The sequence below is a fragment of the Anolis carolinensis genome, unplaced genomic scaffold (genome assembly GCF_035594765.1).
Source record: "Anolis carolinensis isolate JA03-04 unplaced genomic scaffold, rAnoCar3.1.pri scaffold_9, whole genome shotgun sequence".
NCBI classification, from domain to species: Eukaryota; Metazoa; Chordata; class Lepidosauria; order Squamata; family Dactyloidae; genus Anolis; species Anolis carolinensis.
In genome coordinates, this window is record NW_026943820.1 from 7,619,357 (window position 1) to 7,643,773 (window position 24,417).

A 24,417-nucleotide genomic window follows, 5' to 3' on the forward strand; every position below is an offset into this window, starting at 1 on the left:
TGGCCCGTCTAGAAGACTGTAAACCCATGCCACCTTGATGTCTTCTTGGGGAAACTCGGCAGCACGGGCCTCTAGATAAGCTTGACATTGGCGACGGAAGACATGAACCTTAGAAGCTTCTCCAGTAAACTTGGTTGGCAACGCCATGGCCGGAAGACGAATTCCGCGTTCCTTCAAACCCCTTATTTCTCCATCCTGTGCATTGAGCTTATCACGGATTCGGTCCACCTCATCCTTGTCGATGGTGTAGGTAATCGGCTGGCCGCTCGGCCCAGGTACGACTCCGGTAGACATTCTGGCCGAGGTTAATTGGTGCTTAGGGTGGCGGAGTCAAACTGTCAAGACCCAGGCTGCAGAGCACCAATAACCATACACAGAGGCCAGAATCTATCTAATATCTTTATTGAAGGAATATATAAAATTAATAAAAACAAGTGTAGAAAATAGTCCAGAATTAGACCTTTCAGGAAAGGTCAGAATTAGTCCAAAAAAGCAATGTCCAATAAGAAATATTAAGGTCCAAAGTTGTAATCCAATAACCGAAACACTCACTTTGCCAAGCAAAGTGAGGGGAGATGACAAGGTCCTTTAGTCCATGAAACTCGAGCGAGGCTAGGAAATAACTTGATACTTGAAACAAGGCTTGAACGTGGAACAAGGTAACTAAGAACAAGAACAAGGTCCGTGGAATAACTTGATAAAATCCGTGGAACAAGGCAAGGATTGATCCTGGGAAACAAGGCAAAGTCCGTAGATAAACAAAGGCTGGGAAGCAAGGCGAAGGCTGGATAGCAAGGCAAGGCTTGAGCAGGAGCGAGGCTTGAATCGGAGCGCGCTGTCCAGACACAACTCGCTCCGTAGGCTGACGAATTGACTCCGCGAAGTTACTACGCGGGTAAAACACCTAAATAGAGTCTAACTTTCCCGCCGAAGCAGTTCTCTGGGAATCAGAACCGAAAGCTAAACTCTGAGACCAGATGTGAGACTCCCCAAAGATTCTCACGAGAAGCAGTCTTAATTGGCCACATTCTTAGCTGCAATCCTCGCACTCCTGCGCGAAGCTGATTCCAAACTTCTCTGTTGTTTACAAAACTCCCGGCGCAAGAACACGGGAGAAGTAGGCTCTGGGCTTGTTTGACATACTTCTGGGAGACAACTTTCTTGCAGGTGCAAGGTTCCCAGATCTGCCTGGGAAAGATCTGGCTGAGAAGAATCCAGTTCAGACTGAGAAGGTAAAAAACCCAAGTTTTCATCTTCATCAGGAATTACAATGTCCTGAGCAGGACTACAAGGCCCATGGGTCATCACACTGGGGTATAAATAAAGATTATTATTATTGACACAACGACGTTGTATGACACAGCAAACAAGATAGATATGCTGGGTTTTGTTTCACAAAATCACAAGTCGAACACTTCCCAAGTGTCTAGGACTGTGTGATGTATTTTCGGATGATGCGTGCAGATCCCAGCAGGGTGGCCTTTTGCAGTTGGCAGATCGTAATTTTGTCAATGCCTATTGTTTCCAAATGCCGGCTGAGATCTTTCGGCACGGCACCCAGTGTGCCCATCACCACCGGGACCACCTGCACTGGTTTCTGCCAGAGTCTTTGCAGTTCAATCTTGAGGTCCTGATAGCGGCTGAGTTTTTCCTGTTGTTTTTCGTCAATGCGACTGTCACCTGGGATGGCAACATCAATGATCCAAACCTTTTTCTTTTCCACAACTGTGATGTCTGGTGTGTTGTGCTCCAGAACTTTGTCAGTCTGGATTATTATTATTATTATTATTATTATTATTATTATTATTATTATTATTATTATTATTTAGTCCTGTCCACAAACTACAACTCTCAGGACTCCATACCCTGTTTCCCCTAAAATAAGACATCTCCAGAAAATAAGACCTAGTAGAGGTTTTGCTGAATTGCTAAATATAAGGCCTCCCCCAAAAGTAAGTTTTTGTTTGGAAGCATGCCCACCGAACAGAACACCAGAGCATGCAGGATCGGTAAATGTACATACCATAAAGTGTTGTACATGAAAATATTGGTAGTAACAAGAAATTCTTGACAGGATTCACAGTTGTCTGGTTATGCTGGTTTAGGATGACAACTACTGTACAGTATATAATAAATGTTCGGTTTTTTTTTTTGTTCAACAATAAATGTGAATTCTTCTTCATGGAAAAATAAGACATCCCCTGAAAATAAGACCTAGAGCATCTTTGGGAGCAAAAATTAATATAAGACACTGTCTTATTTTCGGGGAAACACGGTAGCATGGAGCCATAGCAGGTTAAGTGGCGTCGAACTGTATTCATTCCAAAGTGTCAATGCAGGGAGGCTCTAGTTTCAACTCAACCGTGCGTAAAGGTCTCCAAAACCCCAAAGGCGCCCTTGGGCAGCATTTCAACGAGCCTTCCTTTCCCAGGATGGTTCAGGGATGAAGCCCAGCCTTTTCTTCCCTCTGCTTCGCTCTATTGTGGGCTTGGAAAAGCTCTCTTTGGACGAGGCGGGGTTTCCTCGACGCCCCGCCCGGGAACCACCTGCTTGGCTTTTGCGGGGAAGGCGACAGCGACTCCAGCTCTCTTTTTGGCTCGCACGCTGCCGCCTTTGCGCAAAGGCTGCCGGAGGCTCCTTTGAGGCTGGGAAGGCGAGGCTGGAGGACAGAGTTTGGGAGACCCTTAGGAAGGGTTCCCCCTTGGACCCAGTTTCCCCAAAACAAACCCGAAGCGAGGAGACGGAAAGAAAGGAAGGCAGGAGAAAGCTCTCGTTTGGAGGTGAGTCTGGCGCGCAGGGTTCGTGCGTCCTGGGGCGCATCGGTCTCCGCTGGAGAATTAGCGCACTTCGAGGCCACTTTCAAGCCAGGGCTCAAGGCTGTGGCATCCTGGGATCTGTAGCTTGTAGTGCCAACACTCGGAGGATCCTGTAGATCTACAACTCCGCCACATTTGGAAACGCCAAAAGATCCAGAAGAGCTGGCAGGAGATGCGCAACGCCCTGGCTTTGGAGAGGAGAGTGCCTCTCTAAGGAGAGGTTCTGATCTGTTGGATTTTCTGATGTGACTAGAATTGGTTCCCACTTGAAAAACCGATTGTTAGATTGTTTTGTGGTATTTTTTTTATTAATAATAAATTTAAGGATAAAAATAAAAAAATTACATGGAAAGTGGGAGAAAGAAAGAAAGAAAAATGAAGAAAAAAATGAAAGTAAGAACAAGGAGAAAAAAATATATGTGGGAGGGGTTGACTTCCATCTATTCCTTGGTGTTTGTATTGTGACTTTCTGTATTTTAGTATTTTATACAATTGTTAGATTGTTGATTGATTATATTTTTAATGTTTCAATCTCCATAGACTTGCATAGCAGCAAAAGAGATCAACAACATTCTTTTTGGAACTGTATCTCCCTGCTGGATGGAGGTTTTGAGAATTTGGTTGCTGTGAGTTTTCCGGGCTGTATGGCCATGTTCCAGAAGCATTCCCTCCTGACATTTTTCCTGCATCTGTGGCAGGCATCCTCAGAGGTTGTGTGGTTTGTTGGAAACTAGTCAAGTGGGGTTTATATATCTGTAGAAGGCCCAAGGTGGGAGAAAGAACTCAGGTGTGAATGTTTCAATTGGCCATCTTAATTAGCACTAGATGGCCTTGCAACTTCAAAGCCTGGCTGCTATATATAAATAGATAGATAGCATTGAATCGCCTTTCAGCTTTAAGGCTGCTTCCTGCCTGGGGAAATCCTTTTTTGGTCCTTTTTTATTGATTCATGTCTGGAATTCCCCTGTTTTCTGAGTGTTGCTCTTTATTTACTGTCCTGATTTTAGAGTTTTTAAAATACTGGTAGGCAGATTTGGTTCATTTTCATGGTTTCCTCCTTTCTGTTGAAATTGTTCACATGCTTGTGGATTTCAATGGCTTCTCTGCGTAGTCTGACATTGAAACATTCTTCTTTCTCTCACCCTGGACATTATTTCACAGATATAAAAACCCCACTTGCTTAGTTTTCAACAGACATATCTGAGGATGCCTGCCATAGATGAGGGTGAAACCTCAGGAGAGAATGTTTCTGGAACGTGGCCATACAGGCTGGAAAACTCACAGCAATCCAATTAATAATAATAATAATAATAATAATAATAATAATAATAATAATAATAATAATAATTTTAATTACAATCAGGGCCAGCTAACACTTCCCAACAAAGCATCCCTCCAGGCAGGTCTGTTGATTTGTTTTTCTTCAATGTGTTTTTACAATGTCTGTTATCATTTGGGCCCGATGAAAGCTGCCCCGAGTCCCATGGGGAGCTGGAGGAAGGGTATAAAAATAAAATTATTATTATTATTATTATTATTATTATTATTATTATTATTACTAGTCAAGTGAGGACTATCTATCTATCTAGGTTGTTTTCTAGGCTGTATGGCCATGTTCCAGAAGTATTCTCTCCTGACGTTTCACCCACATCTATGGCAGGCATCCTCAGAGGTTGTGAGGTATGGTGGTTGCGCAGTGGGTTAAAGCGCTGAGCTGCTGAACTTGCAGACCGAAAGGTCTCAGGTTTAAATCCCAGGAGCGGAATGAGCACCTGCTGTTAGCCCCAGCTCCTGCCAACCTAGCAGTTCGAAAACATGCAAATGTGAGTAGATCAATAGGCACCGCTCCGGCGGGAAGGTAACGGTGCTCCAAGCAGTCATGCCGGCCACATGACCTTGGAGGTGTCTACGGACAATGCCGGCTCTTCGGCTTAGAAATGGAGATGAGCACCAACCCCCAGAGTCGGTCACGACTGGACTTAACACCAGGGGAAAACCTTTACCTTTATCTATCTATATATATATATAGCAGCCAGACTTTGAAGCTGCAAGGCCATTCAATGCTAATTAAGGCGGCCTATTACAGTATTCACACCTTGCTCAAGCAAATAAGAGTTCTTTCTCCCATCCTGGACCTTCCACAGATATATAAACCTCACTGACCTAGTTTCCAATAGACCTCACAACCTCTGCCATAGATGCAGGCAAAATGTCAGGAGAGAATAGGGTTGTTGTATGTCTTTCGGGCTGTGTGGCTATGTTCCAGAAGTATTCTCTCCTGACGTTTCGCCCACATCTATGGCAGGCATCCTCAGAGGTTGTGAGGTATGGATAAACATAGCCTTTGACAACACTCAGGAGAGAATGCTTCTGGAACATGGCCATATAGCCCAGAAAATTCACAGCAACCCAGTGATTTCAACAAATGAAAGCCTTTGACAGCCTTTTGAGAATTGGTCTCTCATGAAAACCTGCAAGTATTGTTTCTCCAATATTATATTTGTATGCCACAGCAGGTCCCTTTTTGAGTCTTTTTCTCTGGCATTTCCCTCCTCCACCAAAGTGAAGGTGGAACGCCTCTTCTGTAAGGCACTGTGTGAAACCGGCTCTCTGTATATAGGCTGCTCTTATAATTAATCTCCTTTTAGCTCACACTTCTCCACTCTTGCCGAGGTTGAGACTGATTTCAAAGTATTCATTTTCCAAGGTTTTAAAAGGCTGCGCCCTTAGACTTTGACAAAGTGGTTCTCAGCACATCTGGTGAGTGTTTCCTCCATGCCGACTGGCATAGAATTAAGGCCATGGAGGTCTTTAGGGAGAAATGTTTTGAGTCAGAACATTTCACTTTTTTATCTAAAAGGGGACTAACCTTATAGCCCTCCATATTATTAGGCTGTACAGTAGAGTCTCACTTATCCAACATAAACGGGCCAGCAGAACGTTGGATAAGCGAATATGTTGGATATTTATTTTATTTATTAATTTACAACATTTAAATTCCGCCCTTCTCACCCCGAAGGGGACTCAGGGCGGATCACATTACACATATAGGCAAACATTCAATGCCTTTTAACATAGAACAAAGACAAGACAAACATAGGCTCCTAGTGGCCTCGAACTCATGACCTCCTGGTCAGAGTGATTCATTGCAGCTAGTTGCAGCTGGCTTGCTCTCCCGCTGCGCCACAGCCTGGGATAATAAGGAGAGATTAAGGAAAAGCCTATTAAACACCAAATTAGGTTATGATTTTACTAATTAAGCACCAGAACATCATGTTATACAACAAATTTGACAGAAAAAGTAGTTCAATATGCAGTAATGCTATGTAGTAATTACTGTATTTACGAATTTAGCACCAAAATATCACGATCTATTGAAAACATTGACTACAAAAATGCGTTGGATAATCCAGAACGTTGGATAAGTGAGACTCTACTGTACTTGTATTATTTTCCTGTATTTATTATTATTACATGTATTATTATTATTACATGTATTATTTTACTCTATTATTATTATTAAAAGGATACATAAGCACATTGACATTGAAGAAGATGAGAATAATGATTTGATCAGAGTTGGACAGTCTTATCTTAAATTTGAGCTTTATGTAAATATTCAAAAACATTTAACCTACTGATGCCTCAATTAATGTAATTTTATTGGTACAGTAGAGTCTCACTTATCCAGCACTTGCTTATCCAACATTCTGGATTATCCAATGCATTTTTGTAGTCAATGTTTCCAATACCATCGTGATATTTTGGTGCTAAATTTGTAAATACAGTAATTACTACATAGCATTACTGCGTATAGAACTACTTTTTCTGTCCAATTTGTTGTATAACATGATGTTTTGGTGCTTAATTTGTAAAATCATAACCTAATTTGATGTGTAATAGGCTTTTCCTTAATCCCTCCTTATTATCCAACTTATTCGCTTATCCAACGTTCTGCCGGCCCGTTTATCTTGGATAAGTGAGACTCTACTGTATCTATTTTTATTTCTGAAATTTACCACTCTGGGATAAATACTGGAGTCAATGTTTTCCCAGTTTTTTCGTGGTAAAATTAGGTGCCTCGGCTTATATTCGGGTCAACTTATACTCGAGTATATACGGTAGATAGAATAAGACATCTACTATGGCTGGGCAGAGAGTAACAGTTAGGAGTTGGAGTTCTTTGTAACTACTACTGAGCACTATTCTTATGTCTCATCGTCTCGCCAGGGTTGAAGTAAGATTCAGCTGACCATCTGTTAGACTTCTGCATCGGGAAATGGGAAGTGATATTGGGTCAGGCAAGAAAAAATCCGTTTCAGGAGCCTGAATGGGTTTCAGTGACTTATTCAAGAAATGTGTGTTCAAGTGAAAGAAATACAGAAAAACAAGGCTAAATTGTCTTCTCTCAGTTAATCAAAAGATCCTAGATCAGTGATGGGCAACCTTTTGCATTTGCTGTGTCAAAATTCTCCAAAAAACCTAGCATAACTTGGGTGGTGTGTCACTTTGAGAAAAACCCCCCCCATAATTTCGCAATATGTATAGTTTAAATAACAAAAATGTATAATTGTAATATATAACTGTATTTAATAAATCAAAAACTATTTACTACCATTATTTCCATGTACAACGATCTATGGTACTTCTTGCATTTTAAGCTTCACAAAGTTTCCACACAGATTTCTCTCTATTCTAGTTTCAATATAGTCATGAATAATGAATAATATAATTTCTATCTATAAAAGGGTAATGAAATTTCGGCCTAGGACAAAACAACAAAACTACACATCCCAGAAACACTAAACTTGGCAGCACAACCCCTCATCCATGCCTCTACGTTCATACAACAAAAAGAAAAGAAAAATTAAGTCCTAATTAGAGGGAGGGGAATAATTGTTTTTATCCGATTACTGCCAGTTAGAAGGCGAAGCTCCGCCCACCTGGTCTCCTAGCAACCCACTCAGCCCAGGGGACAGGCAGAGTTAGGCCTCACTTAGGCCTCTTCCACACTGCCTATAAAATACAGATTATGTGATTTGAACTGGATTATATGGCAGTGTAGACTCAAGGCCCTTCCACACAGCTATATAACCCATTTATAATGGACTTAATGTCAGGGGAAAACCTTTACCCTTTACCTTAACTACTACCAATTCCTCAATACTTTATTTCCCATACCACCAGACTTCGCCACAGCAATGCGTGGCTGGGCACAGCTAGTAATAATATAATATATTATTATATATTGTGGCGCAGACGGGAGAGCAAACCAGTTGCAATTAACTGCAATGAATCACTGACCAGGAGATCATAAGTTCGAGGCCCGCTCGGAGCTATGTTTGTTTTGTCTTTGTTGTATGTTAAAAGGCATTGAATGTTTGCCTTATATGTGTAATGTGATCCGCCCTGAGTCCCCTTCGGGGTGAGAAGGGCGGAATATAAATGCTGTAAATAAATAAATAAATAAATTATACTACAATAATAATAGAATAATAATAAATGTTATAATTATAATATAATATAATATAATGATATAAAATATATTAATAGGATAATATAATAATAGAATATAATAACTATATATATATATATATATATATATATATATATATATATATATATATAAGTGTACTGTTCATTTGTAGGACGGAGTAAACAAAAAAAACCAACTGGATGAAATGACACCAAATTTGGCCAGAAAATACTTAACAACCCAAGAGGTGACTACCGCGTGTCAGCAAAAATGGCTAGACGTGTCAGTGCTGACATGCGTGTCATAGGTTCGCCATCACTGTCCTCGATCAATGCATTCACTACATCAGACTCTGTTCTCAGACAGTCTTTCCAATGCATCAGGATGTGGAATGCATGGTTCACCAAACCCCAACAGACTGGAAATTACATCAGTCTTCACAGACTAGAGCTTGCCTCAGTTCTTTCCCACTGGCTGTGCTGGTGAGGCTGATGGGACCTGAAGTCCATACACATCTGGAGAATCTCTATATAAATGTCTACTGAGACGTAAGTCCCTTCTACACAGCTGTATATAATCTACACTGAACTGGATTATATGGTAGTGTGGACTCAGATAATCCAGTTCAAAGCAGATATTGTGGATTATCTGCCTTGATATTCTGGGTTATATGGCTGTGTGGAAGCGTCCATAGCTTCATGCATTAAGTAGATCTCAGCACAAGTAAGGATGTATAAAATTGCCGTCTGAATATTTTATTATTAAATACATGGTATAGAATTTGAGGATTGGATTATGGCTCAGGAGACCAGGGTTCGATTCCCTACTCAGATATATAAGATAAAGGTGAAGGTTTTCCCCTGTCTAGCTGTGCCTGACTCTGGGGGTTGGTGCTCATCTCCATTTCTAAGCTGAAGAGCCGGCATTGTCCATAGACACCTCCAAGGTCATGTGGCAAGCATGACTGCATGGAGAATTGTTACCTTCCTACCGGAGCGGTACCTATTGATCTACTCACATTTGCATGCTTTCGAACTGCTAGGTTGGCAGAAGCTGGGGCTAACAGCGGAAGCTCACCCCCACTCCCTTGATTTGAACTGCTGACCGTTCGGTCAGCAAGTTCTTCAGCTCAGTGGTTTAACTCGCTGCACCACCGGTGACTCCTATTGATTATTGATTATTAATTATTATGATTAATAATAATGTTTATTTATATGTTGCCTTTTCTCTTTTAACAGGAGTCAGAGCAGCAAACAATGCTAAAAACAGTTATTATTATTATTGATTAATAATAATAATGATGTTTATTTATATGCCTCCTTTTTTCTTTTAACAGGAGTCAGAGCAGCAAACAATGCTAAAAACAGTTATTATTATTGATTAATAATAATAATGATGTTTATTTATATGCTGCCTTTTCTCTTTTAACAGGAGTCAGAGCAGCAAACAATGCTAAAAATTATTATTATTATTATTGATTAATAATAATAATAATGATTATTTATATGCCACCTTTTTTCTTTTAACAGGAGTCAGAGCAGCAAACAATGCTAAAAATTATTATTATTATTATTGATTATTAATAATAATAATGATTATTTATATGCCACCTTTTTTCTTTTAACAGGAGTCAGAGCACCAAACAATGCTAAAAATTATTATTATTATTATTATTATTGATTATTATTAATAATAATGTTTATTTATATGCCACCTTTTTCTTTTAACAGGACTCAGAGCAGCAAACAATATTAAAATAGTTATTATTATTATTATTATTGACGAATAATAATAATAATGCTTATTTATATGTCACCTTTTCTCTTTTAACAGGAGTCAGAGCAGCAAACAATGCTAAAAACAGTACCATATACAATTAAAACCTAAAGCTTATAAACACTAAAACAGAATTAAATCTAGAGCTAGCTAAAAATGAATAGCTGAAAGCATTAAAACCTATTTAAAATACATAAACACCACACAACACCCTTTGGTTTGATCTGAAAAACTTGCTTCTTGAGTGATCTTGGGCACTTAAGTCCCTTTTGAAGCTTATCCAGATTGAGGGTGAATTCCAGTTTTCACACGTGGTAGTGAAGAACTTCCTTTTATCTTTTTTGAAACTCCAACCATTCAAAGCATGATCTTAGATGCTATTTTCGTGAGAGAGAGAGAAGAAAATCCCCCTTTTTTCCCTTGGCAATGTATTTTGTTGAGCAATGAAGCTCCGAAAGTGGAGCAGGAAAGGAACCCGCCCAAATTGTTCACATAACACCCCGGAGGACAAAATGTGGCAACCCATCCTCGACTTTGTATTGTTCGAGGAGAAAGTGAAAACTCTGTTTAGTCATTGAAAAAAAATTATCTATATATATAAAAGAGTGATGGCATCAGGGCAGCAAAACTACAGGCCCCCCAACCTCGAAATTTGGCAACACAACCCATCATCCACGGCTCTAGGTTGATACAACAAAAAGAAAAGAAAAATAAAGTCCTAATTAGAGGGAAAGGAATAATTGTTTTTGTCCAATTGCTGCCAGTTACAAGGCTAAGTTCTGCCCACTTGGTCTCCTAGCAACCTACTCAGCCCAGGGGACAGGCAGACTTAGGCCTCACTTAGGCCTCTTCCACAGATTATCTAATTTGCACTGGATTATATGGCAATGTAGACTCAAGGCCCTTCCACACAGCTATATCACCCATTTATAATCTTATATTATCTGCTTGGCACTGGATTATCCACTTCAGTGTGCATTTTATCCAGCTGTGAAGAAGGGGCCTCACAGATGGCCATCCAATATCTGCACAATAATAATACACATAGCATCAGACAGTTAGGAGACACCCCTAAAAGCCATCCAGCCCAACCCAATTCTGCCATTCAGGACACTATCCAAGCACACCCAACAGATGGCCACCCAGCCTCTCAATACTAATACTAATACTAATAATAATAATAACATCATCATACAATCCTAAGGTTTGGAGTGACCCCTAAGGATCATCCAGATCAGACACCCTGACAGATGGCCATCCAGCCTCTACATAATAATGATGATGATGATGAAGATGATGATGATGATGATGATAATAATAGAAGCATAGAATCCAAGAGTTTGGAGAGACCCCTAAGGGCCATCCAACCCAACCCTTTCTACTATGCAGCAGGACACAATCCAAGCATTCACAACACATGGACAACGTATAAAAACTATACACTACTACACAGGGACATAGACCTCCTCTACCCTCACCACTTTCACAGTACACAAACAACCAAATGCATACTAAACATAAAGACAACCATACAACAGACATTCAATACCACCACTACCTCAACAAGTTCTCACCAACACCAGCAGACAATGCCACAGCAACGCGTGGCCGGGCACAGCTAGTATATAAATATGCAGAACGAGACACTCTTGCTCTCTCTGTTTACATGTATTTCTCCAGGAATGGAAGGGAGTAAACCGTTTTGGGGCATTGCATCTGTTAGCCAATCTGTGCTATAATCTATTCAGCGTGTTGCTTTCATTTCCCCTTTTCAAATCCATTTCCTTTTGGTCCACTTGCTTCTGCATTTTGTGAGCCCTTTGTGATGATTATTACGAGGGATTCAAAACAACAGAAGGGAAAATAGGAAGAAAAAGACATTACAAGGGAGAGATTTGGTGCCACAAATGTTAGCCCTGATTCTGAGTATATTTGATTAGCAGATTCCAAAAATGGCAACAGTATTCCCCTTTCACCTCTAAGTTTTGAGATAGAGAACTTACGTCATCATAGAAAACCATGATTACCATATCTAAGGAACTAGAGTTGTTGCAATCTATCCAATGCAATTGGTCTAAAATCCAAGACACTGGGAGTTTTATTTTGTTGTCCTGTATTATGGCATCATAACTTGTCTCCTTAGTCCTGATTTCTTGTAACTGATAGGATTGCCTTGGAAAGCGGTCGTCCGGAATTATATCAGATCTGCATTACTTTGCATTTTGGAAGTCTAGTTCTGAACAAAAATGAGTGCGTACTTTGTGTTGTCGAAAGCTTTCGTGGCCAGAATCACTGGGATGCTGTGTGTTTTCCAGGCTGTATGGCCATGTTCCAGAAGCATTCTCTCCTGATGTTTCACCCACATCTATGGCGGGCATCCTCAGAGGTTGTGAGGTCTGTTGGAAACTAGGCAAGTGAGGTGTATCCATCCATCCATCCATCCATCCATCCCTCTCTCCATCCCTCTATCCCTCCATCCATCCCTCTCTCTATTGCTCTCTCTCTCTCTCTCTCTCTCTCTCTCTCTCTCTCTCTCTCTCTCTCTCTCTCTCTCTCTCTCTATCCATCCCTCTATCAGTCAATCCCTCTATCCATCCCTCTATCCATCCCTCTATCCCTCCATCCATCCCCCCTCTCTCTAGCCATCCCTCTATCAGTCAATCTCTCTGTCCATCCCTCTCTCCATCCCTCTACCCCTCTATCCATCCCTCTCTCTATTGCTCTCTCTCTCTCTCTCTCTATCCATCCCTCTATCAGTCAATCCCTCTATCCATCCCTCTATCCATCCCTCTATCCCTCCATCCATCCCCCCTCTCTCTATCCATCCCTCTATCAGTCAATCTCTCTGTCCATCCCTCTATCCATCCCTCTATCCCTCCATCCATCCCCCCTCTCTCTATCCATCCCTCTATCAATCAATCTCTCTGTCCATCCCTCTATCCATCCCTTTATCCCTCCATCCATCCCTCTATCAGTCCATCCCTCTCTCTTTCTGTCCCTCTCTCTCTCCCTCTCTCCCTCCATCCATCCCTCTCTCTATTGCTCTCTCTATCTCTCTCTCTATCCATCCCTCTATCAGTCAATCCCTCTATCCATCCCTCTATCCATCCCTCCATCCATCCCTCTATCTCTCTATCCCTCTCTCTTTCTGTCTCTCTCTCTGTCCCTCTCTCTATCCCTCCATCCATCCCTCTATTTCTCTCTCTCTCTCTCTATCCATCCCTCTATCAGTCAGTCCCTCTATCAGTCAATCCCTCTATCCATCTCTCCATCCATCCCTCTCTCTCTCTATCCCTCTCTCTCTCTATCCCTCTCTCTCTCCCTCTCTCCATCCCTCCCTCTATCGCATCTACCAGTTGCCATCTGCTCACCCATAGAAAACCATATCTAAGAAACTAAAGCATATGTGGTCTACCCAATGCAGTTTTCTGAATCAGCACCCCAAATAATGTTAGACCTCTTTCTAGGTATATTTGATCTGCAAATTCCCAAAATGGCACCAGGTTTTTTTAGTGCAGTACAGAACTTACAGGACTCATCTATGGCATTGCGGGATTTGGATTCATTACCATCGTGATGCATTTACCTCTCATGAATGGGTGCATGCAAATCTCGAGGAGACCATTGACCTCAATTCGGATGCTAAACCCAAGCAGAGCAGACCCACTGAATCAATAATAGCAAGCCAACAGTTAGATAAATCAAATTGGTTAAATGGCGGTACTGTAGAGTCTCACTTATCCAACATTAATTTATCAAACGTTCTGGATTATCCAACACATTTTTGTAGTCAATGTTTTCAATACAACGTGATATTTTGGTGCTAAATTCGTAAATACAGTAATTACTGCATAGCATTACTGCGCATTGAACTACTTTTTCTGTCAAATTTGTTGTATAATATGATGTTTTAGTGCTTAATTTGTAAAATCATTACCTAATTTGATGTTTAATAGGCTTTTCCTTAATCCCTCCTTATTATCCAACATATTCGCTTATCCAACGTTCTGCCGGCCCGTTTATGTTGGATAAGTGAGACTCTATTGTACTTGTTTTGGAACCAACAGGTAGATTTAAGATAGTGTATATAGAGGAATGAGAAACATGGGTTTCTCCAGATAGTCTTGTATTGCAGATCCCATCCTCCCTTAGCCAGCATGGCCAGGAGCAAAGAGGGCCATATTATTGTCCTGTTTTGTCTTTCAAGAACAGCCTTTAAACACTGTGGTAAGTAAATGAAAACTGCTTTACTTCAGCAAAACATAAAGTCTAGCACACTCAGTGGAATAATGCGAAAGGAAGCAAGGAAGTCTTAGGGTAAACACAGTTCTTAGTCTCTGTTAAATTCCCAAATCAAATAACAGTCTTACTTCAGACAAAGAAACAGCAATAAATCTTTAGTTTCCCAGATGCAGACTTGAAGCAGGCTCAAGGGCAGAGAAGAGTCAGTTTGTTACCAGCAAGAGCTGGCTGCACCTACTTCTGCTTTATAACCCTGAGTCCCCTCAGCTGCATTTCTGGCAGCTATTCTAGCTGAACGACGTGTAACACTCCTAGGCAGCGCGAACACTGAGAGGCCACACAGGCCAATAAAAAATCTAATATCTTTATTAAAGCAATAAAAGTTCCAAATGAAAATAAGCAGTTATATAGAAGTAGCAATTGACCTTCCAGAAAAGATCAATTTTAGTCCAATAACATAAAGTCTTATGTCCGATATTAGAGTTCAAAATCCAATAACCGAAACACACTCAAACTCTGCCTGAGTTTTGAGTGGGGAAATAAGCAAAGTTCCTCAGGAAAGTACTTGAAGTAATAGTCCATACAAGGTTTCAAGGCAAGGCAAAGGCTGTTCGTGGTGGATCTGAAATGCAGTCCAAACTTGGCAAGGGACGAGCCACAACACCCGGTCTACTCGAGAGTAAGCGCGCCAACGGGCCGCTTGGAAGCTCAGGATCAAAAGACGATGTATTCTTCAATCAGAAGTTCAGTTGACACCGCAACAGATATTCTCTGTGCAGTCCAAAAGCTCCCCCAAAGCAGGTGCGTGACTCCCCAATTCTTCCCAAGAGAACTGAGCTGCTAACAATGAGACGCCAGATGCCTGCCTCCCCAATTCTTCCCAAGAGAACTGGCTTAGCCACAATCTCCTCGCTCTGCTAATCTCACACTTCTCCTTAAACTTTGTCTTCGAGAGCCATCTGTTTGGAAAGTAGCCCTTCTACCAAACTCTAAACTCTCCGGAGATCCGGGAAGAGCCGACAACATCTCAAGGGCATTCCTAATTGTCTCTGGCTCGGCAATGTCAACAAGAGACATCTGGAAAGGGATTGAATCTTGCTGAGGTGGGAAAAAACCCAAATTCTCTTCAGTTTGATCAGCAATGGCTGCGGGATCAGGGGCCAAAGGTGCCTGAGACATCACACGACATCTCTGTTTCCTTTCGCCTCTCCTGAAATGTGGGTACTTGCAAAGTCTCCTCCTCAGATTCCAACTCACTCTCAGATTCATGAACACTTTTCTGCTTCCCTTCCTCTTCTGAAAAAGAGGAATCTCTAACAATTATCCCCATCCCAGCATATGCAGATAGTGTGCATGTTTACCTAGCCAACCGTCTCTGCTGAGAGAAGCCACACTTGGGTGCAGTTTCCTGTGTGCATGCAGTACATGAAAGAGTCCTCATGCGGTTGAGACCCTTTTTCTGTACGTGGGAGTATAGGCTGCGCAGGGAAACAGCTCTCGCCCACCATAATTTCCTTTGTACGCTCTCTTTATTGAAATCCTCGTAGAACAAGACACCGGCCTTGTAGGCAAATAAAGTCAACGTTAAGCCAGATGGACAAGTATTGCGTGATTCACACCAATGTCTTCGGTGCCTGAGAAATGACACATAACAGGACAAGCTTCACCCAGGAAGTCGGCCTGGAGAGAGGATGTCGTTCTTGCCAGAACTCGTTTCTGAGTCGTGACCTCCAGTTGACACAATTTTTTTGCGCACAATTGTGCAAACAGCATATGTCAATGTGGATGCTGGTGATGTATTTCTCCTCCGGAGCGATATGAGATCTGGAAATAGGCGGAGAGGATATCTGGATCGGCTTGCAGAGGGCTTTGGGGAGCTGGCGTGAGAAGGAAACACCCCTGCCTTGCAAATAATCTGCAGAAAGATCTGCTTCCTTCGCTGCTGCTACTTCTCATTCCTTTTAGAAAGTGGATTTAGTTGCAAAGCGGCCGGCGCGCAGAAAACAATCATGTTCCTGTTTCTGAATGTGGCCGGCTGCAAATAACATGCTGCATACACAGCTTATGGGACTCCAATACCAAGTCCCATAAGCACTTTATTAGAACTAAGATCGCATATCGCACTCTGCACTTGCCCTATAAGCCTTATATATCACCTGTCACATCAGCACTTTTAATCTTCTACCCATTACTCTGGCCCGGCCCAGTTCTATTGTGTTCTAGCGTATTGTTATTGCTTGTGGTTTATACTGTTTTAATTGTTTTAATTTGCCTTTTGTTTTATTATTGCTACATTGTGTGTTGAGGCCTTGGCCTTTGTAAGCCGTATCGAGTCCTTTGGGAGATGCTAGCGGGGTACAAATAAAGTTTAATAATAATAATAAAAATAAAATAATAATACACTCATGTGTCCCCGATAGCGCAGCGTGTTAAAGCGCTGAGCTGCTGAACTTGTGGACCAAAAGGTCGACTATTTGAATCTGGGGAGCGGAGTGAGCTCCCGCTGTTAGCTCTAGCTTCTGCCAATCTAGAAGTTCAAAAACATGCAAATGTGAGTAGATCAATAGGTACTGCTCCGGTGGGAAGGTAACTGCGCTCCATGCAGTTATGCCAGAGGTGTTTATGGACAATGCTGGCTCTTCAGTTTAGAAATGGAGATGAGCACCAACCCCCAAAGTCGGACACGACTGGACTTCATGTCAGGGGAAAATCTTTAGGTAAAGGTAAAGGTTTCCCCTGACGTTAAGTCCAGTTGTGACCAACTCTGGGGGTTGGTGCTCATCTCCATTTCTAAGCCGAAGAGCCGGCATTGTCCATAGACATCTCCAAGGTCATGTGGCCGGCATGACTGCATGGAGCGCCGTTACCTTCCCGCCAGAGCGGTACCTATTGATCTACTCACATTGGCATGTTTTCGAACTGCTAGGTTGGCAGGAGCTGGAGCTAACAGCGGCCACTCTTGCCGCTCCCGGTCTCTAGCTCAGTGCTTTAACGCACTTCGCCACCGGGGCTCCTGGGAAAACCTTTACCTAACCTAAACTGCATTGGGTTGTTGTATGTCTTTCGGGCTGTGTGGCCATGTTCCAGAAGCATTCTCTCCTGACATGGCCACACAGCCCGAAAGACATACAACAACCCTGTGATCCTGGCCATGAAAGCCTTCGACAACACACTAAACTGCATTAATTCTACAGTGTAGACGCAACCGATAATAATGTTCATTCCAGCTCAGGGTTTGGGGAAAACCGCAAATGTTTTGTTCGTTCTTTGTCTCCCCAAGATATTTTAGTTCTGTTCTGGCTTTGCTACGAAACCATAGACCTTCATGCCAATGACGAAGGCATCATTAGCTATTGTTTCCATGTTCCTCGCTGGTGTTCCCATGCCTTCTCTGTTCCTTTTAGTAATGCCTTACCTCACTTGCTGATTTACCCAGGGTTTCTTTGGGAGCTAATTGTGAGCAGTTTGTCAAAAGCCCTTTGAAAGCTTGAATAAATTACCCCAGCTGGTTCTCTTTATCCTTTGCTTCAACTGGCATTTTAGCAGATGGGAGATACTTTTTTCCTCATTGTGTGAGACCTTAATGGGATTCCTTCCCTTCCCTCCTCCTCTGTGTATTTGAGTGGAAGAAACAGCCAACTCACTGGAAGCAGCCCTCTCTCAGACCCAGCTTAGGGTCCTAGAGTAACTATTGTTATTAATATTAATATTATTAACACTCATTGGCACATATCAGCTGTCACGGGGAAGCAGACCTCTCTCAGACCCAGCTTAGGGTCCCAGAGTAACTATTGTTATTAATGTTAATATTATTATTAACACCCATTGGCACACATCAGCTGTCACGGGGAAGCCGACCTCTCTCAGACTCAGCTTAGGGTCCCAAAATAACTATTGTTATTAATGTTAATATTATTATTAACACCCATTGGCACACATTAGCTGTTATGGGGAAGCAGACCTCTCTCAGGCTCGGCTTAGGGTCCCAAAGTAACTATTGTTACTAATATTATTATTAGCACCCATTGGCACACATCAACTGTCATGGGGAAGCAGACCTCTCTCAGACCCAGCTTAGGGTCCCAGAGTAACTATTGCTATTAATATTATTAACATCCATTGGCACACATCAGCTGTCCTGAGGAAGCAGCCCTCTCTCAGACTCAGCTTAGGGACCCAGAATAACTATTGTTATTAATATTAATATTATTATTATTATTATTATTATTATTATTATTATTATAAGCACCCATTGGCGCACACCAGCTGTCCTGAGGAAGCAGCCCTCTCTCAGACTCAGCTTAGGGACCCAGAATAACTATTGTTATTAATATTAATATTATTATTATTATAAGCACCCATTGGCGCACACCAGTTGTCCTGAGGAAGCAGCCCTCTCTCAGACACAGCTTAGGGTCCCAGAATAACTATTGTTATTAATATTAATATTATTATTATCACCCATTGGCGCACACCAGCTGTCATGGGGAAGCAGCCCTATCTCAGACTCAGCTTAGGGTCCCAGAGTAACTATTGTTATTAATATTAATATTATTAACACCCATTGGCACACATTAGCTGTCATGGGGAAGCAGACTTCTGTCAGTACCTGCTTATTGTACAGCCCAAAATGAACGGAAAACAAAAGCAAGTACGGTGTCTATGCAGTTTTCTCTTTCATGTTGCTTTTCGTTTCGTCCGAAAATGGCATCTTTCATTTAGAGCATCTGAATAGACGAATGAAACCGATGAAACGAATACTATGCACATCACTAATGGACATACAGCCTGGAAAACTCACAGCAACCCTATTATTATTATTATTATTATTATTATTATTATTATTATTATTATTATTATTTTAGGAGGACAAACTCATCTTGATAACGATAATGTCACAAGCTGCTTTGTGTCTCAATCAAGAGGTAAACATAGTATAGTGGTAGTAATAGTAGTAAACTGATCCACTACCCCAAAGGTTTTTGCAAACCAAGTTTAAACAAAAGTGCATCAGTGGCGATAGGCAAACTGGTTTATCCAAGAAACCTCACACATTTGTTTTTAAACATAGACTTAATCCTCTCTTGGCTGTTAGCCAGGTTGGGTCGGCCAGCGATTTTATAAGCTGGTTTTACTGTTTGGTGACTAAAGATAAACACATTTGCTAAGGTTACGAAAAGATAAAAGATTTGCCAAAGCTTCTCTCGGCAACAAGTGAGAGTGCAGAAGCTCAATGGGCCTGACTATTGGTTAGCTCATTTTATTTAGCTGTGTTTCTATTTTGACTTTTTCCTTATGGGCTCAAGATGGCCTAGGCGGAAGAGGAACGTTTTTACGGTTCTAGAGACATGATACTAAAAAGAAATAATGAGGATGGCAGAGGAAAACGAAGGAAGAAAGAGCAGTGCTTACTTGGTGTTGCATTGAAGTTTCATGTTTGACTTTTAAATGAATTAGATTCTTTCTACCACCTTATTTAAAGCGGTGGTTCTCAACCTTCCTAATGCCGCGATCCCTCAATACAGTTCCTCATGTTGTGGTGACCCCCAACCATGAAATTATTTTCGTTGCTACTTCATAATTCTCATTTTGCTATTGTTATGAATTGTAATGTAAATATCTGATATGCAGGATGTATTTTCATTCACTGGACCAAATTTGGCCCGAAATTTCCGATACACCCACATTTGGTGGGGTTGTGGGGATTAATTTTGTCATTTGGGAGTTGTAGTTGCTGGGATTTATAGTTCACCTACAATCAGAGAGTATTCTGAACTCCACCAATGATGGAATTGAACCAAACTTGGCACATAGAACTCCAACAGGAAAAGTGGAAGGGTTTGGTAGGCATTGACCTTGAGTTTGGGAGTTGTAGTTCATCTACACCCAGAGAGCACTCTGGACTCAAACAATGATGAATCTGGACCAAACTTGGCAGGAATACCCAATATGCCCAAATGTGAACACTGGTGGAAATTGAGGAAAATAGACCTTGACATTTGGGAGTTTTAATTGCTGGGATTTCTAGTTCACCTACAGTCAAAGAGCACTCTGAACTCCACCAATGATTGAATTGAAGCAAACTTGGCACACAGAACTTTTATGCCCAACAGAAAATACTGGAAGGGTTTGATAGGCATTGACCTTGAGTTTGGGAGTTGTAGTTCACCTACATCCAGAGAGCACTGTGGACTCAAACAATGATGGATCTGGACCAAACTTGGCATGAATACTCAATATACCCAAATGTGAACACTGGTGGAATTTGGGGACAACAGACCTTGACATTTGGGAGTTGTCGTTGCTGGGATTTATAGTTCACCTACAATCAAGGAGCCCATTGAACCCCACCAATGGACTCGAACAATGATGGATCTGGACCAAACCTGGCATGAATACCCAATATGCCCAAATTTGAACACTGGTGGAATTTGGGGAAAATAGATCTTGACATTTAGGAGTTGTAGTTGCTGGGAGTTACAGTTGACCTACAATCAAGGAGCCCCTTGAACCCCACCAACAATAGAATTGGGCCAAAGGACAGCTGGAGAGATCTTCAACCTTCTCTGCCAAAGGGATGTCTAAGACCATCAGAAATATATTTTCTGATGGTCTTTGGTGACCCTTCTGAGTCCCTTTGCGACCCCCAGGTTGAGAAACGCTGCTTTAAAGATTAAAGGATACTTCTCTTGTTTGACTTTGATCTGAGAACAGCCCCTTGAGTTTAGATTTCTGTCTTACATTTCCAAACACTTAAATATGTTCTCTCTGTGTTTATTCGCACGGCAAGCTGTGAGCAAACTGCAGTTAGTACATGGTACACAATGCTTAATGACATCCTTAGCTCTCCAGTTTGGGTCCAGAAACCTCAGGCCTGGGATGATGTTGGCAACCCTTGTGGAAAGGATGTTAGCCAACAAGAAAACAAGTGGAAACGTATTCCTTGGTAGTGTTGGATGCTTTTGTTCTCAAGCTGTTTTGCTTCACAGCTTTCCAAGGGTTTGGCTGGCTGAATGGTTTGCTCAGGAACACTTACGAAATGCAACATCCCTTTATTTGAGTCTGAGACCCAGATACCTAAAACTAAAACATGCATTTGGTAGCAGAGTGACAGTTTCAGTGGTTATGAAGCAAGGAGTGGAGTCTTGAAGGCACAGCACCATTATTGTTGTTGTTATTGATGATGATGATGATGATACTGTTGTTACATTTATTTCTATATTATACTGTGGTATAATAATATAGAACAATATTATCTCTAAAACCAGGACAGTAAATAAAGAGCAATACTCTGAAAGCAGGGATATTGTGAATTCAGAAACAATCAGGGCCAGCTAACACTTCCCAACAAAGGAGTCCCCCAGGCAGGAAGCAGCCAGGCTTTGAAGCTGCAAGGTCATTAAATGCTAATCATGGTGCCTAATTGCAGCATTCATACCTGCCACACCGAGACTATTAATTGCTATTCAAACTGGCCAACCAAGGATTCCGCAAGGTAGAAAGCGGCCAGGCTTGCAAGCAGCAAGGCTATTCGGTGCTTTTCAACCTGGCCAACCAAGATTTCCCCTAGGTGAAAAACCCCCAGGCTTTGAAGCCACAAGGCTATTCTGTCCCATTCGACCTGGCCTAGCAAGGATGTGGAAAGCAGCCAGGCTTTCAAGCTGCAAGACTATTCAGTGCAATTCAATCTGGCCAAACAAGGATTCCCCAACAAAGGAAGTAGCCAGGCTTCAATGCGGCTTTTTGAATGAGGGTGCTACTCCAGCTACTCCAGAAAACGGCCAGGCTTTGAGGCTGCAAGGCTATTCACTGCTATTCCACCTGGCCAGCAAATGATTCCCATAAGCCACAGCAACGCGTGGCCGGGCACAGCTAGTCCATTATAAATTACTAGTTGTCTTTCTTTTTCAGGAAAAGCAATGTTTAGAAAGACAGGAAACAATTTGTATCCAATATTTATTCCAAACCTTTAGTTATTCTGCTTCTAAATATGAATCTCTTCCTCAATAGTGGTTTGGTATCCGTGTTCGTTTTGGAAACGCCTCGGGAGTTTCCTCTTTGGAAGCATCCTCAACAGGCTTAATTTCCTACCTTATCACAGAATCAACATCCATTTGTTACCGTTGGCATTGCTCCTGTCGGAGTGCATCATCATTAACTCAGCCAACAAGAAGAAAAGGAGATACCTTTCTCCTACATTTGCCTATGTGACGTCACAACTCTTTAGAAAAAGCAGGGAATAAAAGGCTGCGATTCTCAGAGGGAGTCACGGGAGTCACGACTCTGCTTAGAATTAGCAGCAGCTTCTGTTTCGAGACAAGCATTTAAATGCTTTCCTGTGCACTCTCTTCGGCAACATTTGTCCGTGTTTGCTTTTGCATAAAGGAAGGAAAAAGGCATTATGATATTTATAATGGGTTTTCTGGAACACACATGGATCCAAGTTGCAGGCAGGACACAATCCCTGCGATATGGGAAAAATCATGAATGATTCACTGTTATTTTGGTTTCACGTGAGGATTTCTAGGTCTTCCAGGATGACTCTGTGGTCAGTTTTGGCTGGAGGTTGTCCTAAGTAAGTCAGAGGAAAGCAGTGGCCAACCACTTCTGAGTATTCCTTCCCTGTGGAAACCCTACAAAAGTCATAAGGTACACACACAAACAAACCCACAATCCATAAACCAGGTACATGGCTTCTTAAAATAATATAATAATCAGCCCCAGATGGTATTAATAATCTGTCCTGTATTTTATTAGGTCCTTATTGTCGCACCTCAGAATAGTTCACCTTGCTGTTGACACCAAGTCACACACAGAAGATAGTCTTTTGTAATTTTATTGAGCAAAAGCAAATATATATATCAAAGCAGGCAGATATATAGTTCCCAAAATAGTAGTAAAAAGAGTCAGTAAAATCCAATAGTTCATAGGCAGAACAAGAGTCAGTAAATCCAATAATCCATAGGCAAAGCAAGAGTCCAATTCCCAAAGAAACAAAGGTCTACAGGTTACAAAGATCCAGGAACAGGAGAATTTCCAAGGCAGGAAGACATAAGCATCCACTCTGATGAAGCGAGAATTTGCTTTGACAAAGATCTGTCTCTCAATACACAGTTTTAAAAGCAACCCAAGAATGCATTTCTCTTTCCTTCAGAGGCCTCCCGCTTGTCAGGACCCAGGCTGCAGAGCACCAATAACCATGCGCAGAGACCAGAATCTATCTAATATCTTTATTAAAGGAATATATAAAGTCAATAAAAACAAGTGGAGAATATAGTTCAGAAGTAGACCTTTCAGGAAAGGTCAAATATAGTCCAGGAAAACAATGTCCAATATGTGATATTTGAGTCCAAAGTTATAATCCAATAACCGAAACACACACTTTGCCAAGCAAAGTGTGGGGAAATGACAAGGTCCTTTAGTCCAATTGAGCTTGACAACAAGGCTGGAAAACAAACTAGATTCTTGGCAAACAAGACTTGATACGTGGCAACAAGAAGCAAGAAGCAAGAACAAGGTCCGTGGCGAGGTCCGGGGAACAAGGCAGGCTTGGAACTAGAACAAGGTCCGTGGCAAGGTCCTGGAAACAAGGAACTGGAGTAGCGTAGTCCACACACGATCTCACTCCTGAAGCTGACGAATTGACTCCGCAAGGATTTCCTTGCGGTAAAACACCTATATAGGATCTTGTTTTCCCGCCAAGGAACACTTTCCCTGGGGAACAAGAAGTGAAACCCAAACTGTGTCCAGATGCATGACTCCTTAAGATTTCCCAAGGGAAACAGGTTTAATCAGCTAATTGTCTGGCAGCAATTCTGGCGCTTCGGCGCTTCGCCTCCCTAGCGCCTTTATCTCAATTATAATTATCCTTACGAGAGAACGGGGGAGAATTCTGCCCTAGGCTTGTTTGGCTGACTTCTTGAGGGCAAACATCCTGCAGGTGCAGGGGCTCCGATTCTGGCTGAATCGGTGGGAAACCCAAGTTTTCCTCTTCGTCTGCCACAATAGTACTAGGAACGGGACTACATGGCCCATGAGACATCACACCGCTTTCCAGCCAATCTCAAACTACAGCAAGGCTGAGACATTCCTTTCCATTGCAAACAA

The 24,417-nt window shown here is 41.8% G+C and overlaps 1 protein-coding gene across 2 annotated transcripts in view; it reads left to right on the forward strand.

Moving 5' to 3' along the window:
- The first annotated feature begins 2,549 nt into the window (after positions 1–2,549).
- adcy7 (adenylate cyclase 7) overlaps positions 2,550–24,417 on the forward strand; it is a 106,011-nt gene continuing 84,143 nt past the window's right edge. For both annotated transcript variants that reach the window (XM_008115627.3, XM_008115628.3), the window contains exon 1: positions 2,550–2,780. The gene's annotated coding sequence lies outside the window, so the exon portion shown is untranslated. The remainder of the gene's footprint in view (positions 2,781–24,417) is intronic.